At 47.2% G+C, this 12,995-nt stretch overlaps 1 protein-coding gene across 1 annotated transcript in view; it reads left to right on the plus strand.

Annotated features, from left to right (window-relative positions):
* Positions 1 to 12,995, plus strand: part of LOC138568762 (synaptonemal complex central element protein 1-like) — a 1,666,397-nt gene that overhangs the window by 1,326,320 nt on the left and 327,082 nt on the right. The gene's annotated exons all lie outside the window — the stretch shown is intronic.

Raw genomic sequence — 12,995 nt, forward strand, 5'->3', positions numbered from 1 at the left:
GGATTTTCACACATGTATATCCCAGGTATTGACAGGCGGCATCTCCCACCCCCATCAGAGTTAGCCCCTCCAATGGTTCTAATGGCAGATGCGACATATGTTAGTGATAGTAGGGCTCATACACGATGGTGACCTGGGAGCCACTGTCCAGTTATGCTGTGGTCCTCTGCCCCTCAAGATCAACTGGGATGGTCATGGTGGGCCCGATGAGACCTGCTGAATTGCCTCGATGGAGCAGAGCTTGAGTCCGTAGTCTGTTGCAGCTTGCTGGCAGCACATCTGTGGTGTTAGTGACCTCATTAACTAGACGGAGATGGTCACCTGTGGGACCCTCCTGAGCCCTACTTGGATACGGGATAGTCTGTAGCCTTGGATGTGATGTCCTTGTTGATTTGCTGGAGTTAGTTTCTGCGGAGCTGACTCCTGTAGTCTATGTTCTAGCTGCTCCTCTGCTACAACCTCCTGTGCGTTTCCTGACAATGCCCGGGCCGGAAGTGGATTTAAAAGCATTAAAGCGAGCAGCTACTCTGGCATAATCTGGGTCTCGGTCACACGGTCGAGTTGAGTGGCGTTCATCCCCACATGAATGGCAAAACCTCCATGGTGGTAACGGTGCAGAAGATTGGGGAAAATATTCAAGGCTCTTGTGCTCATCGATACACCCGTTCTCGGGATGATGGGAAACCATCTCTGCCTCGATTTTGGTTTGCAATCGGGCTTTCCCGGGTCGTGAACTGAGTCTGTAGTTTCCTGACTAGCTGTTGCAGTTCTCCAATCTGCTTCTGCTCAGAAATGGTATTGTTGGGCGTTTGGATCCTGCCTTGTACTGGCTGGCTCTGTACATTGATATCACCTGTTTTTTCTACCAGGGCCCTAATGGACTTTAGTAGTTCCTCATACGATGGAGGTGTATCCAGTTTCTCCCACAGCCTCAGTTGCAGTATGGGTATAGCGGCTTCCTTGCCCCCTCCAAGTAGTTGCTTCAATCGCCATTGGTTCAATCGGTAAGTCTCTACTCCTCCTCTATGGTGGCCTAGGCATAAAATGTGCTCAATCCTCACCAGATGATCAGACAACTTCTCTCGCAGTTTCAGAGAGGTGGCATAAAACCTCATCATTAAGTCCTCTCCTAGCTCAGTAGTGCCAAAAGCTCCCTCCAGGGCGCCAATCACTTGCTGGGAAGTTGGATCAGGACTCAATGCTCGAAGGGACTGTACCATCTGCAGTACAGGCCCTCTCAAGGCCTCATTACTCGTCGTCTCTTTTCTTGGTCAGACACTTTCCAGTCGTGTAGCATAAGCTGAGTGAGATCTGCCCATAGTTCATAGCCCTCCTCTCCTTTAGGTACAGGTTGCGTGCCTGAGAAAAGGTTGTAATCTAGTGTAGGTTCCATGTTCTGTAACCAAATGGGATGGAGATTGGCACACCATAGTTACTTTAACAGCCTCAGCCACTGCAGCAGCAATGACTATGGCATCTTTGGTGGGTGGAGCAGCATAAGGGCACAGAGGTATTCCGGGCCAAGTGTCTAAGGTCCAGATGGGGCAGGTAATCACTGGCTACCCACCTCGGATCTTAGGGGGCAGGGTTTACCTGTAAGAGAAATACCACCATACCATAGAATATAACATTGTGTATCTTGACCAGGTATGCGCCCCACATTTTTCACTTTCCCAGTGATGGGTTCCAAGGGACTGGTCATGGCTAGTACTTCATCAGTCGTGATGTAAGAGGACCTTGCCCACTACGAAGCAGGCCTCTGGACTGAGCCATTCGGCTTGTACCCAATGAAACATATATTAATGTGCCATTTTAGACTTCGCCTCATCAAGAGTTGGGCTGTATCCCCGGCTGTAATACCGCTGAAAGGGTTACCTACAGCATCGGCTCTGGCTAAAACCTTCTTGGAGAATGTAGTAAAACTCCATGGTTTTCCATCAATAGTAGTGTCTGATCGAGGAAGCCAGTTTGTTTCTAAATTCTGGAAAAAATGCTGCGAACTGGCCAAGGTGGAGATTCGCTTGTCCACCAGTCATCATCCCCAAACGGACGGACAAACCGAGAGAACTAATCAAACCTTGGAACAATACCTCCGATGTATGTTGCATCAGTCTGAAGACACCTGGTTTAATATCTTGTGGGTAGCTGAATACGCTTACAACAACTCTGTGCACGCCTCTACAGGTTTAAGTCCATTTTTTACCTTATATGGCCGGCACCCTCGGACATCTGCCTATGATCCTCCTGAATCCTTAGAAATGCCAGCTGTGAAAACTCTGCATGAAAAAATTGCCACCGCACTGGTCAAGGCACGAGAGCATTTGTTAGTTGCCAAAGAGGCCCAGAAGAAATTTGCTGATCTCAAAAGAAAAAACCCTCCCGATTACAAGGTTGGAGATTTAGTGTGGCTGTCTACCAAAAACTTAACATTGAAGGGGTCACGAAAATTCCTTCCAAGATTTCTGGGACCATTTACAATCGAAAAAGTGATTAATCCTGTGGCCTTGAAGTTGACTCTTCCCAAAAATTTGAAAATCCATCCAGTGTTTCATGTTTCCCTGTTGAAGCCAGTCAGCCCGAATACCAGAATTCATGAAGTTCCAGCCCCAATGGAAGTTGAGACTGACCAGCCAGAGTATGAAGTCAAGGCTATTCTGGATTCCAAGGTGGTGCGCAAGAAGTTGTTCTATTTGGTGGACTGGAAGGGGTATGGTCCTCAGGATAGAACATGGGAACCCCAAGAGAATATACATGCGCCTAGATTGTTGAGAGCCTTTCATAGAAATAACCCGTGCAAGCCCACCAAGGGGAATGCCGACTTAGGAGGGGTTTTGGGGGGGAATACTGTCATGAGCTTGGGTCATGCCCCTAGATTAGCCTCTAAGATTTCGTGGACCATGGCTTATCATGCTTGGTCCGTAACACGGAAAGAACCATGTTTAGGCTATGGGGGGAAAGACACTTCCTCATCACCTAAGATGGCGGCTTAAGGGGTTCTATGGAAAGTAACCGTCATGGTCTAGTGCTTCACACTCACAGCATATATAAGTCCCTCCTTTCGCCTGCTCCGCGCTTCGCGTCGTCTGCTTTGCAGTGTACGCTTACCGCGGCTCCGGTTCTCGTCACAGTTTTCCTCAGCCCACTCTTATGATCTCCTGTCATGGTTCCATAATTTTCCCTCTGTAGTTAGAGTACATTTCCCGTCACTTCCACAGTATTTCCCTGGTGTCTGATTTTAGGCAACATTCTTGTAAGTTGCCTTCACGGTTACCTCAATACATTTGCCGCGCTCATTCCTGTCAGCGGAACATTTGCAAATCTCCTTCAGCAGTTTGAAGCCTGTAGTTTTCGTCAAGCGACAGTTACCGCAAGTATTGGCTGTTTATGTTGTTGCGCCCTTGTTTTTTAGCGTGCCTTTTCAGTCAGCGGAGTTTCATGGTTTTGTAACAACAGTAATAAGTTGTTCCCCTGTCAGTCAGCCCTTCCACACATGCTAGGTAGTATTAATATTTTGGTGACAAGGTTGTGAGTCGTCAATTCTGGGGAAATGTTACAGTTGCTTCCAGTCAGTAAAACTACTAGAGTCATGTAGTTGGTTGTGGAAAGTCTTCTTCACAAGTTAGCATACACCACACGTTAAATGTGAAAAAGAATTATACTTTATCTCTGCAGTTAACCATTTTTTCTGGCCAATTGTTCACACACAGATTGAGTTGCTCCTCATAGTTGGGTTGGATGTGACTAGGTGTTCATGCACGTCAATATAGTGGAACAGCTTATCAATAGTATCTAATTCCTTATCAATTCCTATCATCCCCAATTTTTTGCAAGTCACGCACACCTGCCATCCTTCCTTCCCTCAGAAAATCGCATTTCATTTCCCTTCTTAAGAACAAGCGCCCCTGCGTAGAAGCAGGATGGAGAGCTCCCAAAAAACAAACTACAGGTAACGCTTCCCGAAGGGTATGAGAGATAATTCCTGAACGGGTGCATTAGACTAGTATACTAAGGATTACTGAATGTTTTTTGTAGATCACCAGACTGCATAGATTAACTACGCACCCAGAGAATAGCACCAAACAGAATTCCAGAGAAGTGCTCCCGCAGAGTTTCTGAGGTAAGCGTTACACCTGCCTACTCTCTACCAATTATATATGATGCACTCCCACATTAGTGAATCCATCTGCACTTTATCTATCACTGGTTAAACACGGGCGCCCTGACAGGTCAGCAAGTCTATGTCTTTTCTATCGCAGTATATGCACACAAATATCACAAGTTAGCAAGTCTCTTTGCTATGTACATATAGAGTCACCACACATCAGCGAGTGTGTCGGCAATGTGTTTATCAAAGGTGGTACACAAAGCCATTATATGATAGTATGTCGGCTATGTGCCTATCACAGTTAATGCAAATAACAATCATATGTCAGTTCAGTGAGTCTGCTATGTTCCTTTCACAGGTGGTCCACAGAGCCATCACACACTAGCAAACCTTTCTTCTATGTATTGTGACAAATCTCAGGGTGTCGTCACTGCTTCCACAGGGGGAGCACCTTCTCATGTGCCCAGGTGGGTGAGTCCACTACCCGATAGTCCCCGAGGGGTTGGTTCTGAGCGAGAGGATTGCATGGGGAGGGAGACCAACCATGAGACCAGTGATGGCCCTGGGAGAATGCAGTATCCCCGCCAGTCACCTGACCCTAGAACTCTTGCCTACCATGACCCCACCTCTTCTTTAACTTCTCTCTCTACACCTTTATCATCTTACACTATGTGTTTTTGTAGACCAACCATACTAGAGAGTACTGAGGCGAAGCAGATCCCTAGTGAGTCACAACATCATGGCCCACTCAGTACTGGAACGACCAGGGGGCACGGAGCAATACAGAGTGCCTATTGATACCAGAACATGCCCTCTAGAGGTTCTTGACAACCGGTCAAGTCAAGACAAGTTAAAAAGGAAGAGGGACTTGACAAAGTGTGAAGCCTGCCTGGAGGAAGCATGAGTCGGAGAACACACAGGGAAGAAGGAAGGCAGACCAGGGAGCCGTGGAGCCTGCTGGTGTGCAGAGGCCGCGTGGTGTGCAGCATGGGAAGCGCTCCTGGCAACCCTGAAGGTCAGCAACTGGGGACGGACAGTCCCGCGCCGACGAGAGCAAACCTGGTATGACGGAGCCAACAAATGCCAGAGAGGAGAGAGGAAGCAGGGGAAGCCCCACCACTGATGGCAGGCATACAGGAAGCATCAAGAGCATCATGCACCAGCAACCAAGGTACGTGGAAGAGCGGGAGGTGCTGGGAGCCCTGTGAACATAACGAAGGCCAATTACACACAGAACAGAGTCTGGGATCCGTACAGTTCAGACGTAGATCAAGAAGGAAGAGTTTCTGTGCAGAGGGGACCTGGCCTTGCAGTTGTGGCTGGGGTGCTACCATTGGTGGTAGTACCTGACTGATGGCTGGACCCATTTTGCAATGGTGCAGACGGGCTAAAAAACGGTGGAGAGGAAGGTTGCCCAGAGCAATGCCAGTGGTACAGATTCATTCAAAACCTTCTACCCATCAGTTTTGTGGTTATAGTTTATCTCACTATGTGAGAGATGGTATGGCCAGACGTGGGTCCCTTACTCGCTACGCCATAGGGAACCAGTCTGCACCTCACTGAGGAGGCCCAACATGGCCAAAACATGTCTGGCATTGCTTGTGTTTCTGTGCAGAGGGGACACGGCCTAGCAGTACGGGCTGGGCTGCTACCATTGGTGACAGTACCTGAATGATTTGCATATGGCTGGATCCCTTTTGCAATGGCGCTACGGGCAAAAAAACAATGGTGTGGAAGGTTGTCCAGACCAATGCCAGTGGTACAGATTCATTCAAAACCTTCCATCCATCACTTTTGTGGTTACAAGAAGGAAGAGGACCTGATCTTACGTGTGCAAGTACTTGGTCAGAAAACAAACTAAGTCAGCCCCTCAAAGCATGAGACTATAAAGAGAACTGGGACAGCAAAACCTATAAGCATAGTACTTGGCATGCGAGGGAACCAAGTCTTTGTTTGTGTGGTGGCATATAGTAGTGGAGGAAACCAGATCTGCAAGTCAGGGTCGGGACCCACCACAGCCTGGGAGTGCATCCAGGCTGTACTTCTTTGTCGCAGTACCTGGTGGGATGATACTAGGGCTGCCAATCAGGGTCAGGGACCCACCACAGCTTGGGGGAAGTGCATGATAAAGCACTGCTATGTTGGCGAACCCTTGCACAAGCCTTCGATAATAATTTCAGAACCCCAGGAAGCTTCTCATCTCCTGCAGATTCTGTGGGCGGGCCAGGTTTCGAGAGCTTCCAACTTGGCTGGATCCTTCGGCTGACACCACATGGCAAATATACATTACACTGGTTTGACAAAACTGGCACTTATCCAAGGACACCTTCAGCAACTGCTGCTGGATTCGATCCAAAACCTTCATTAGCCTTTGGTGATGTTCTTCTAAGGTCCATCCAAAAACATCATCCAGGTAGACCAGAACCTTGAGTAGATTCATGTCACTCACAGTTCTTTCAATCAGGCGTTGAAAAGTGGTAGGCACTCCCGATATCCCCTGTGTCATTCGAGTAAACTGGTAGAACCCCAACGGGCAGATGAATGCAGTCTTTTCTTTGTCTTTGGGCAGCATAGGAATTTGATAATACCTACTCCATAGATCTAGGACTGAGAACCATTTGCTCCCAACCAGACAGTGAAGAGCCTTGTCCACTTGATGTGTGGTGTATTGATCGGGGACTGTTCTGCTGTTTAGGTGCCGGTAATCAATTCACAGTCACACATCATTGTTTTTCTTTCATGCCACCACTATAGGGGAAACATAAGGGCTTTTGGATTCCTGGATGATACATATCAGCCGGTGCTAGTCTCTGTGACCTCTCTTGGAATGGGGTGACATCACTTAAACGGATGTGATGCTTCATCCCCTTGGCTTCACCTAAGTCCCAGTCACTGGTTGAAAAAACATCTGCCCACATGGACAGCTGGTCTTGTAGATGATCTTTCTCACGTTGGCCATCATGCTGATCCTGCTTCTCCATGCCTTTCTTGAGGTAGGCCTGTTGCAAACTGTGGACCGGCCATTTCCATACACATCTTGACTAGCGTGCCCAACAGAGCTGAGGATGTGCCCATGACTAGGGGTACCTCCGGATTTGGGTTCCTTGTGGTGTACACTAATGCCAAGGTGGTTTTCGCCCAACCACTTCTCGATTTAAATGGATTTTCACACATGTATATCCCAGGTATTGACAGGCGGCATCTCCCACCCCCATCAGAGTTAGCCCCTCCAATGGTTCTAATGGCAGATGCGACATATGTTAGTGATAGTAGGGCTCATACACGATGGTGACCTGGGAGCCACTGTCCAGTTATGCTGTGGTCCTCTGCCCCTCAAGATCAACTGGGATGGTCATGGTGGGCCCGATGAGACCTGCTGGATTGCCTCGATGGAGCAGTGCTTGAGTCCGTAGTCTGTTGCAGCTTGCTGGCAGCACATCTGTGGTGTTAGTGACCTCATTAACTAGACGGAGATGGTCACCTGTGGGACCCTCCTGAGCCCTACTTGGATACGGGATAGTCTGTAGCCTTGGATGTGATGTCCTTGTTGATTTGCTGGAGTTAGTTTCTGCGGAGCTGACTCCTGTAGTCTATGTTCTAGCTGCTCCTCTGCTACAACCTCCTGTGCGTTTCCTGACAATGCCCGGGCCGGAAGTGGATTTAAGAGCATTAAAGCGAGCAGCTACTCTGGCATAATCTGGGTCTCGGTCACACGGTCGAGTTGAGTGGCGTTCATCCCCACATGAATGGCAAAATCTCCATGGTGGTAACGGTGCAGAAGATTGGGGAAAATATTCAAGGCTCTTGTGCTCATCGATACACCCGTTCTCGGGATGATGGGAAACCATCTCTGCCTCGATTTTGGTTTGCAATCGGGCTTTCCCGGGTCGTGAACTGAGTCTGTAGTTTCCTGACTAGCTGTTGCAGTTCTCCAATCTGCTTCTGCTCAGAAATGGTATTGTTGGGCGTTTGGATCCTGCCTTGTACTGGCTGGCTCTGTACATTGATATCACCTGTTTTTTCTACCAGGGCCCTAATGGACTTTAGTAGTTCCTCATAGGATGGAGGTGTATCCAGTTTCTCCCACAGCCTCAGTTGCAGTATGGGTATAGCGGCTTCCTTGCCCCCTCCAAGTAGTTGCTTCAATCGCCATTGGTTCAATCGGTAAGTCTCTACTCCTCCTCTATGGTGGCCTAGGCATAAAATGTGCTCAATCCTCACCAGATGATCAGACAACTTCTCTCGCAGTTTCAGAGAGGTGGCATAAAACCTCATCATTAAGTCCTCTCCTAGCTCAGTAGTGCCAAAAGCTCCCTCCAGGGCGCCAATCACTTGCTGGGAAGTTGGATCAGGACTCAATGCTCGAAGGGACTGTACCATCTGCAGTACAGGCCCTCTCAAGGCCTCATTACTCGTCGTCTCTTTTCTTGGTCAGACACTTTCCAGTCGTGTAGCATAAGCTGAGTGAGATCTGCCCATAGTTCATAGCCCTCCTCTCCTTTAGGTACAGGTTGCGTGCCTGAGAAAAGGTTGTAATCTAGTGTAGGTTCCATGTTCTGTAACCAAATGGGATGGAGATTGGCACACCATAGTTACTTTAACAGCCTCAGCCACTGCAGCAGCAATGACTATGGCATCTTTGGTGGGTGGAGCAGCATAAGGGCACAGAGGTATTCCGGGCCAAGTGTCTAAGGTCCAGATGGGGCAGGTAATCACAGGCTACCCACCTCGGATCTTAGGGGGCAGGGTTTACCTGTAAGAGAAATACCACCATACCATAGAATATAACATTGTGTATCTTGACCAGGTATGCGCCCCACATTTTTCACTTTCCCAGTGATGGGTTCCAAGGGACTGGTCATGGCTAGTACTTCATCAGTCGTGATGTAAGAGGACCTTGCGCACTACGAAGCAGGCCTCTGGACTGAGCCATTCGGCTTGTACCCAATGAAACATATATTAATGTGCCATTTTAGACTTCGCCTCATCAAGAGTTGGGCTGTATCCCCGGCTGTAATACCGCTGACTGTAATAGCCCTAGCACTGACTGGTCCGGTGGTATTACCACCAGATCACAGGTTGGGCCTTAACGGTAAATCCCCATTCCTGATTGGGTCCATTGGATCCAATGGGGAATTTTCAGTGCTAATACTGGGGGCTAATACAGCAAGCTGTAATACCGCCGAAAACAGAGATTTTCACCTCCAGAAACAAGCTGGAGGTAAAACAGCTGATTTACCGCCGAACTCTTGATAGGGCCAGCCCTTAAATGCAGCGGTAATACCGTTACTACCGCATTTAAGGGCTATAGCCCAACTCGTGATGAGGCCCTAAGTGTAAATAAACCACCAATGTATCATGCAGTGCCTAGTACCTAGCCGTTGAAATGTACCCCCACTTTCCTTGCACACGGTCAAAAAGTGCTCTTAGTAGGATTTTCTGACGGGTAGCAAAAAATGACATGACAGGGTGTCAGATTTTCCTACCCCGTCACTTTTTCCTACCCCTGGGTGGGTTGCCCAATGCCTGCTCTGTGTAGGATTTTCTGCTGGGTAGGAAAAAATGACAGGTCAGACTGTTAGATTTTCCTACCCCGTCACTTTTTCCTACCCCTGGGTGGGTTGCCCAATGCCTGCTCTCGGTAGGATTTTCTGACGGGTAGGAAAAAATGACAGGTCATGCTGTCAGATTTTCTTACCCAGTCACTTTTTCCTACCCCTTGGTGGGTTGCCCAATGCCTGCCCTCAGTAGGATTTTCTGACGGGTAGGAAAAAATGACAGATCAGGTTGTCAGATTTTCCTACCCCGTCACTTTTTCCTACTCCTGGTTGGGTTGCCCAATGCCTGCTCTCGGTAGGATTTTCTGACGGGTAGGAAAAAATGACAGGTCAGGCTGTCAGATGTTCCTACCCCGTCACATTTTCCTACCCCTGAGTGGGTTGCCCAATGCCTGGTAGTCACTTTTTCCTACCCCTGGGTGGGTTGCCCAATGTCTGCTCTCGGTAGTATTTTCTGACAAGTAGGAAAAAATGACAGGTCAGGCTGTTAGATTTTCCTAAGCGTCACTTTTTCCTACCCCTGGGTGGGATGCCCAATTCCTGCTCTCGGTAGGATTTTGTGACGGGTAGGAAAAAATGACAGGTTAGGTTGTAAGATTTTCCTACCCGTCACTTTTTCCTCCCCCTGGGTGGCTTGCCCAATGCCTGCTGACGGTAGAATTTTCTGACGGGTAGCAAAAAATGACATTACAATTCCTGTCAGATTTTCCTATGATAGGATTTTCTGACAGATAGCAAAAAGTGACATTACACCGGCCCACAGGCAACTCTTGCTTGAAGGGATGCCTCGTAGGTGCCGGCGCCACCATTATGGATGAAAGGCATTTTTTTCTTAAGTCTGAAGCTCTCGCACATGAGCGAGAACTTCAGGATTTAGAAAAAAAGCCTTGTCCTCTACAGGCCGGGACTGCCAGGGGAGATTAGTGAGCCCCAGAGGGTCCCGCCTCAGAACGATATTTATGAGCCTGCCGATGCTCGCCCCAGGCCCACTTAAAACCCTGGAGGTGCCCTTCGCCTTGGCCCTTAGCCGGTTGCCGGGCAAGGCTGCCTCGCAGGAGCCTCTAACATTGTGCTGCTCTGTTCACATGTCATCCAACACGGACCAATCCCCAGCAGTGTGGGCGGGCAGGGAGAGTGGAGAGAGGTGGGCCTGGCCTACCTCGATGAGAGCACTGTGCAATAAATGAGAAGCACAGTTGAAAACCAGGGAAGCCACTCAAAAATCTAACAAATCTTACCCAACAGAGAAGTTTCACTCTGGTAGCAGGAGTTCAAATGGGCACTGGAACCCGGTGCACGGGACAGCTGATCCGGCCAAGTGTTGACCGACATGGACCAATCCCCAGCAGTATGGGCGGGCAGGGGGAGTGGAGAGAGAGGTGGGCCTGGCCTACGCCGAGAGCACTGTTAAATAAGTGGGAATCACGATTAAAAACCAAGGAAGACGCACCATATAAAACAATCTTACTCAAGAGTAAAGTTTCCTGCTACTAACAGGAGTCCAAATAAAGTTTGTTACATTAACAATTCGAGAGGGATATGTTGAGAAAATGCATATCACAAAACCATCTCACAATATTAAAGTTAGTAAAACTCAGTAGTTCATTGATGTAAAAAAAACTTAACAGGAGTGAGCTATTAGGATACATGCAGACAGTGGCACGTGCTTTCTGTGTTGAAAATTGTTGAAACATGTGTCTATGGACGCGTACACGCATTCCTCAAAAAAACACCATGGTGCATCAGTAACATAAAAAATGTAAAACTTGTCCTCTGATGTTTGAGTAAATAGCAAATTCAACAAGATGTAGAAAGTAATATGGCAAAGTGAAAAAATGTGTATAAAAGAAAGAACTAACAAGGAGACATACACTTGGAAATTAAGAGAAAACTGAGAAATGCTGGGTTGATATTTATTGAGGACAAAAGCTACTTCTGCATTTCCATGGTGACACTTGATTGCATAAATGCTATGTGATCATGTTTTGCTCTGATGTACACTTACATCACCAGCAGGGGCACTGGTTTATTGCTGACAGGGCCATCAAACTTAACGTGACCAGGTCGAAATTTACATTGACGCAAGATGGCCTTGGTAAACAAGTGCGGGTCGCATTGATAAGTTAATCGAAATGTAAGTGATATCACACACAAAACACTTATAATGCATCGCTTTACAGTGCGTCAATCCCACAGACTAGTGAGTATATCAGATTTGTCTTCATTTAGATAGATGTAAGATATATTTAGGCTCTTTCAGAATAGTTTTAGCCCATAATAACGATTTCAGTAACATTTTAATTCATTTCTAGCTTTGTCAGGTAGATTTGCAGTCTCTAAAGATGGTGAATTCTGATGTAACCGTGGTTTTCCCTTGCTGTGCTTGGGAAGGCCATCCAGTTCTGTTTTTCTAAGAATTATGCTTTCCTAAAGTTAAAATGAAAAAGGAAAAACTACATGTCCCAGAATCCGTAGGCAAAAACAGCACTGGGTGGCCTTCAGAGGAATGGCAAAGGGACACTTGAGAGCTCTGTGTACATCTAGTGCTTCCACACCTTCATCTCCTCGCACCTACCCTTTATTGTATTAACCTGTTATTTAATCTCCCCATCATAGAGATTCCTCCATTGTCGTATAACTTTTGCAGATATCTTTCAACTCTTTTTTTCACTTTGTTTAAATTTGTGTTAGCCATGTAACCTTATGTCAGCAGTAAGAGAGGCTTATGTTTACACTCTCTTCCTCGCCAGCCTTCCCTGCAACGGTAACCTGATCTACACTTGCCATTTATGAGAGAATTTCTCTGATAACAATCATGTTTCAAAACCTTTTCTTAAAACTGACTGTTTTGCAGAAGAATGTCGGCACAGCTGGACATTTTGTGAACAACTGGGTCTGTCCTCCCCCAGAACCGGAATGTCTAGTCTATATTTGCCAGTTATTCAACCCTCATCCCCATGGGCTAATGTGCAGAGTCTTTACATTTTCTCTCTTCTCAAATCAGTGCTGAATATTTAACTGCATAGGATCCACACATTCTGTTGCACTTTGGTGTTAGGCTAGTGCTACCAAATGATCACAAATATACTTTAAGAGGAACTATTTAAAAGGTGTGTACATTGTTCAGTGAGTCACTGGTATCAGGTATTGTTATGGGATTTGAGGGCATGCTGATTTGAGTCAATGGCATTGGGAAATGACAATCTTCCAAACCTTTTTCTGCATAGAATAATGACTTCCAAGTCCGATAGATGCCCAGCATTCTGCTGACACTGCTTAAAATGTATCATTTATTGCAAATCATGTTACGTGCCTATCAACATCTTTGCAGA

The sequence above is a fragment of the Ambystoma mexicanum genome, chromosome 2q (genome assembly GCF_040938575.1).
Source record: "Ambystoma mexicanum isolate Mex_15411 chromosome 2q, UKY_AmexF1_1, whole genome shotgun sequence".
Taxonomy (NCBI): Eukaryota; Metazoa; Chordata; class Amphibia; order Caudata; family Ambystomatidae; genus Ambystoma; species Ambystoma mexicanum.